The sequence below is a fragment of the Empidonax traillii genome, unplaced genomic scaffold (genome assembly GCF_003031625.1).
Source record: "Empidonax traillii isolate 1590-97213 ecotype Southwest subspecies unplaced genomic scaffold, ASM303162v1 scaffold55:size2822071, whole genome shotgun sequence".
In the NCBI taxonomy this organism is placed as follows: Eukaryota; Metazoa; Chordata; class Aves; order Passeriformes; family Tyrannidae; genus Empidonax; species Empidonax traillii.
The window spans coordinates 1,482,060-1,488,696 of record NW_020955248.1 but is presented as its reverse complement, the minus strand read 5'-3'; positions in this window follow the sequence as shown (position 1 = coordinate 1,488,696).

Sequence of the window (6,637 nt, the reverse complement as noted above, 5' to 3'; positions counted from 1 at the left end):
CCCCTTCCAAGCAAATTTACTTGAAGCATTTGAGTTCCCCAGCATACACACATCCTCCCCTCCACTCTGATACTCCCTCCTGCCACGCCAGCCAGCACCAGCCACCCACGCAAAAACACATGCATGCAGATCGAGGGTGACGGCGGAGCCCTCAGTGAGCTGCTGGAGCAGAACAGATGGCTTAGCAACCAAAAAAACAGTCATTTGCTCCACAAGTTTCTTCCTCAACGTTCTGTTTGTTTTCAGAACACGTTCATCACTAGAATAAAATCCAGGCAAGATGGCCTGATATAAACACCCCAGCCTTGATCCCATGAGGTGTGAAGTCCCACCTTTTTTTTGCACCCTTTTTTTTTTTTTTCACAGATTTCTGCTCAGCCTTCCTGAGTCGTCCCCTCCCCCTTTTCCACTTGAAAATCCCCCACCTCATCAACATACAGATTAATTTCATCTCCCCTGGGAGACAGTACCCCCAGAGTTTGTCTCATTCTTGTCCTCAGCTAGCAGGCACCCTCCATATTTTCCAATGCCCGTTTTTCATTTCAGGTGTGCACCTGACCCAAAAGAGCACTTTGCCTTCTATCTCATGCTGGAATCACCTCCCTGAAAAACACTTACCATAGGTTTGAGGAAGCTGTATAGTGGATCTGCCACAGTGGGCATAGTATCCATCAGGTAGCACATGCTGCTAGAAAGAAGGTTTGGGGGTGTGTTGCAGCTTTTTCTCCCCTACAGTGAATTCCTGACTGGGATTTGGGATACCAGAAAAAGGAGGACTTGTATGATGAGGAAACCCTGTCTGTCACAGGCAGGAAGGAAGCTGTCATAATCTTCTGATGCGCTGCATCACAGCCTTGTAGTAGCTGTATCTCACCCAGGTCACACAGGTCGGTCATTGGGGCTATCCTTATCCAGGACCTATGGCAAGGGACAGGGGAGTCTTAAAACCCCCACTGTGCCACAGCTTTCTGCCATCTGTGGGGGTTGGGAGTTTCCATACCTGACATACATGAGCAAGTGAGGAGTTCTGTCCAACAACAGAAGCTTCTGGGTCAAGCTGAGCTGCAGCAGAAGACAACTCTTTGACTCCTTCTAGTGATGTATCTGGAACTGGGCCTCACAGGCCCACTCCCCCCACACCTTCACCAAAATTCAGGGCTGGACATTCAAGATACAGTGTCCAACTTCCCCTGGCAACTGAAAACAAGCTATTTATACAAGCCAATTAACAACTGTGTGTTCATTCTCACACTGACACTTAATGATGATGCCTCCTGGGGAAACTCACCAGATGCAGGGGGTGGAAGGGAGAAAGTCCTGGGAAGGCAAACAGCTGGTTTCAGTGCAGTAAGAGGAGAGGAGAGCTGAGTTCGTCTGGGGTTACTCTATGCCTTTTGGACAAATTGTCTCAAACCTTGTTTCCCCCATTTAAATAGGAGCTTCTGCCTTTGCAATGTTCTCCACTGTGAGGGAACTGCACATTTCTGTTTCATCACTGAGGACAGGCCTCAAAGCCCCAGAGTACAGCCAATTAAGAGCCAGGCTGTGCACAAGCTGCCTTTGTATTTCTAGCAGTGGCTGGGGTAGTGCCCTCCCCGAACACCATCTCTCCCTACTCCCCTTCAGTGAAGAAAACACAGAAAGCTTCTGTGAGATGAAAAAGAATTTTTGAAAAGAAAGGTTAGACAAAGAGGTAATTGCCAAACACAGTCAGCAAGAGGAGAGGCAGGGAGAGGGGTGAGGAGTCCATGGGTATGTGAAGGCAAGGACTTATGGTGATAATTCATGAGAAGGAAGCACTCCTGTGCTGTGGAGGCTGGTGTCCTCAGGCAGTGGTCAATGGCTATCTGGCCATGACAGCAGAGAGGGGAGGGTGTCAGAGCATAACTTGCTTAAAAAACATATCCCAGGCAGGCAGAGAGTTTGATGAGATGGGGATCCAGGCAAAGGAGGGATGGAGAGTTTGAAAACAGAAACTGGTCCTTTCTGGAAGGTGAATGGGGACTAAGGAGCACAAGGGACACAAGAGGATGTCCTTTAACCCTAAAGAAAAGTTGTGCTCCCACATAATTATGCTGACTCATGCTTAGCTCTGACTAAACCATCTGAGTTATACTTAGGCAATCATTCTTACAGCCCAACTTAGACTAAATTCATTCATGCTGTGTCCAGCTCATGGGACAGAAAGTTTCAGAATGAAGGCAGAGACAGGACCCCTCCTGTCTGCAAGCATGTTGTATGGGTTTGTGCATCACCAGCCTCTGCTGAAGGCTCAAGGTTTTCTCCTCTGTGAGACTCAGTTCTCCTCCTCCTCCTAAATATAGTCTGGGCTGCAAAGGCAGGCTGCACTGTATGACAATGGTAATCTCATCCCACACTGATGAAGCCAAGGAGACTGCAGCATGCCACAGCTTCCTGCCCACTGCGTCCCTGCCCTGCCACCTCAGGCAGGCACAGATGTGGTGGTCTCACTGCCCATGGGCTCAGCACAGGACAGGGGTACACTGCAGAGCAGAGCTGAGAAGTGTTCTGGAGCGTTGAAGCTCAAACGCAGCCCAAGAGCTTTTCCTCTGTCTCCAAGGACCCTTCCAGGGGCGGAGGGCATGAGCATCAGCCTTGCCACCACCGTGAAATTGTGAGCAGTTGTGCTATGTAGCACAGCAACAACTGTGAAATCCCGAGGGGAGTTACAGATTCGTTATACTGTAATGTATCTGAGTCAAAACAAGGCAGGTGAGGGGACGCGACAGGACAAGGAGAGCTGAAATCTGTCCTCCCAGGCTGCCTCCCTGTGAGCAAGAACAAGCACCCACAATGTCAGGCAGGCTGTTGTCATGACCTGCTGCTGGAGCTTCCAGGACTTTTGCCAGAGCTGGGTAGAGATGTACCCTTGCCTCAGCACTTTCTGGGTAGACAGAGTCCCTCTGGGTCCTGGCACAGTCCTCTGACTGTCTTCTCCTTTGGGCTGCAGCAGCCTTTAGAGGTCAGCAGTCGAGGCCAGGGCAGAAAAGGATGGCCACAGCCCAGGGAGCCTCATGCAGATTACACCCAGCTCTGCCACGCTGTGGCAAGGCAGTCAGAGATCATGGAAGTGCACATCGACAGATAAACTTGGCCAGGGTGCCAAGAACTGGAGAAGAAGGGAATAAAGAGCCTCATTTCATATGCATTTCATGGGCATTACTTCCCTTCCTCCACCTCCCACACTTTTAACTGATATGTTTTAAGACCTCCTTCCCTTCTTCCCCTCTAGTTCCAGCTTACTTTCTCATATTTTCAGGAGGTGATTGTCTCCTCTGTCTGATTTTCTCAGCTTGTTCTTTCTCCCAAAGCACTGACAAGGGGATGTTTCTCCATATTGGATAATCTTTTCCTGAAAAAATGGTACTGGCCATGAGTTACTGCATCTATGGTCTCCAGACACTAACCACAACATCATCGTTTTGCTGAAAGACCAGGGAGAAGTAGGAGTTGCCTTGCAAGTCAGTGGGTGCCTAACATGCCAGGAAGGCTCCTGATCTTTTCTCATCTGGATCCATGTTTAACCTACCATATGTCTCTCTCATCTAGGGACAATCAGAATTTGTCCTGCCTCCTGCTTACACTGGGAGTTCTCCCCCAACCTTTGAGCCCTGCTCCCTCCCTCTTCCATTATTGCGCAAGATGCCAGAACATTACGAGAGTGGTCTGAGGGATGAGAGCTGCATTTCCTGACAAAATCAGTCAAGGTTTGGCTTGATCAGCAGATAAACCCTTGGGCTTTCCATGTGTTTCACTCACTCCTACTCTCATGCTCTTTCTCCCAGAAAGCTTCCCCACAGACATCACCTGATGTGGTAATTTCTACCATCACAGGGCCATCTTCATTTTTCTTGCCTTTTCTTCCTTGATGCCCCCATAAACAAAGATTTATCATCACAGAGGGCCATTATGGATAAATGGTCTCCTGACAGTTCTATTTACCAGGGGATGGAGAGGAAGCAGGAGCCTGTGCGTGCAGAGGTGGGGGAGGCTGGAGCTGTGCTCCAGCTGACAGCGGCATTCATCCGCAGAACTGTGCAAGACCTAATTAACGTGCAGCAACGCTGCCCGTGGCAGGTAGGGCCATGGCAGGACATCAGCAGGGAGGCAAACAGACAGGGAAGGGAAAGAGGAGAGGATAGAGAGTTGAGTGGAAGAATAGGGACGGCAGGAGAGGAGGGGAAAGAATAAGGCAGACAGGATGATGGCGGCAGCCCACTGCTTCTCCATCACCCTATAGGTGCATCGTCACTCTGGCTTCCCTGACAAATTCCTAATCACAGTGACTTTTTGTTTTTCACACAGCTGCTGTGAAGTGGTAACCCTTTTTGTAATGTTAATAATGTCTTCAAGGCTGGAGCAACAGCTAAACCCCATGAGGGGCAGTGAGAAATTCAGGGACATGGGGCAGGGAGAGGAGGGGAGCACACAAGGATTTTTTTGCTTTTTCAGATGAATTCAGGAATAAGGCTTTTCGTTGACAAAGAATAAACAACCCCATTCATGTCCAGAGAGCCAGGCCTTCACATCCATAGGCACACACCTGGCTGAAGGTAAGAGGATGGGGATGAGAATTGTGGAAGGGGAATAGAACTATATGCATGGGCATATAGAACTGGCAGGAGGTTTTGGTGTAAGATGACCAAATCAGCCCATTTCATATAGTTGAGTGAGTAGGCGACAAAAAACATCACGTGGCAGGGGGAGAAACAATGTTTTACAGCACAAAACAATGTTTACTTACAGTGACTGGATGGAGGGGTGGGGAAGACAGTTTGTGGTGTGCCGATGCACATTTTTTCACTGCGTGCACACTGCTTTGTGCTCACGTGCCATGTACCCCTATATAGGCAGACCTCACATCGCCCATGTGCTCAGGCTCTGTGTATGTCTCTCCACGTCCACCCACCCTGCGTGCCCAGTTGCTCAGCGTGACCCTGCGAAAGTCCAAGTGGCAGCTTGGATTTGTGCCTGCAAGGTGCTATCCCAGGCTGCCATAGCACAGTTGTGCAGCTTAAGTATGTTTGTGTGTGCGCGTGTGTCTGTGCGCACGTGCGCAAAAATATATCCTGCTTCCCTTCTGCACCAGCTGAGTGCCCAAAGTGCTGCGGGGCACGCGATGTTCGGACAGCAGCTCCATGCTCATGGATGCTGTGAATGATACAGGCTAGCTGTGGCAGTTCTCAGCAACTCAGGAGAAGGCTCTTAACTTGCACAGACAGCCGGTGCTGGGGGCAGCTGGCAAGGGGCTAGAAGCCAATCTATTTTGACAGCTGATCTGCCAGGGGTGGTTGGGGGCTTCTCTCTTCTTGTTTTTGCCACAAACTGGTTACCTAGTGTGAGGCTAACAGGGCTGCTGCTAAATCTGACAGAAATAGGATCTAAGGGGACAAGCACAGAGTACATTAAGCAGAAGAGCATCAGGAAAGAAAAGCACTTGAGAGCTGCACACTTCTTGGTTCACGAGCTACTGATACACACTCTTTTCTTATGCTTTTCTCCGGGCCCCTCTTCTTGTCTTCCATTGCTCCTCCTCTTTCTTTCCCCCTCCACCACATCTTTCATGCCTTTGCCAAAGTACCTTCCCTCCATGACCCTACTGAGCACCCAGTCAGGATCCTGTGAAAGCTGGAGCTGCCAGTGTGGTTGGTACTGGCCCTTTGGATATCTTTTTGCAAAGAAATCTGAGAGGGGACTACAGTCATCCACAACTGATGCCACACTTCATTCAATATCCCTGGCCTTAGCCACTCTGGAATACCAGAGCTAGGCATGTTGCCAGCTATCACACAGAACTGCTGGGCTTCTGCTTCCTAACAGGCTTCTGACATCATTAATGAGCTTTATGCTATGAATAAGGGAGAAAGCAGTAACAACTGCCTCTTGAGGAGATCCAAAAGGTCTGTGATGTCTCAGCATAAAGTTTATCCTTGTAGACAGGGATAGGTTATCAGTGGTTTGGGAGGAAGCACAGAAAAACTAAAAAAAAAGTGCTTTGTATCTGAGTCTATTTTGAGTCTTTCTGGCCCCTTCATGCCCCACGCTGATCCATTCTCCACAGCCTCCCTCTTTTCCTTCAGTCCACAGCAGAAATACTGTTTTTTCTCTCATCTCAAAAATGATCTGGAGAAATCAGTGAGGACTCAATTTCCTAGCTCCACAAATATTGGGAAGGAAAGAAAAAGAGCAAAATGTGTGACTTGGCAGAGGGAGCAGCTTTGTTGCACTTCACTCTATAAATCTCATGCCTGACAGATTTTCTAATGCTGGAGTCACTTAAAACCATGGCATTGTATTGGGTTAAATTGATGAATGGCACCGATAGAGAGGAGGATAGCCTAAAGCACTGAACAGGGACCCTGCCTGATGGCAGGCCTCTCACTCTCGTTCACATTCTGCTCCCTCTCTCCACAAGTGGAGCCTCATCTCTTTAATCAGAAAATAAGTGCTCTCCAGGTTACTGTCTGAAAAATTCAGAGACACTCTTTAGGGAGACCTACAAGTGGCAACACTGAGCTTGTAAACTCTTCAATCAGGATAGGACAAAAGAAGGGAAAGGACACAGATGTTCGGAGTATTCTTACATGAAGGGTTGTGCCCCCTGGTGTAAATAACA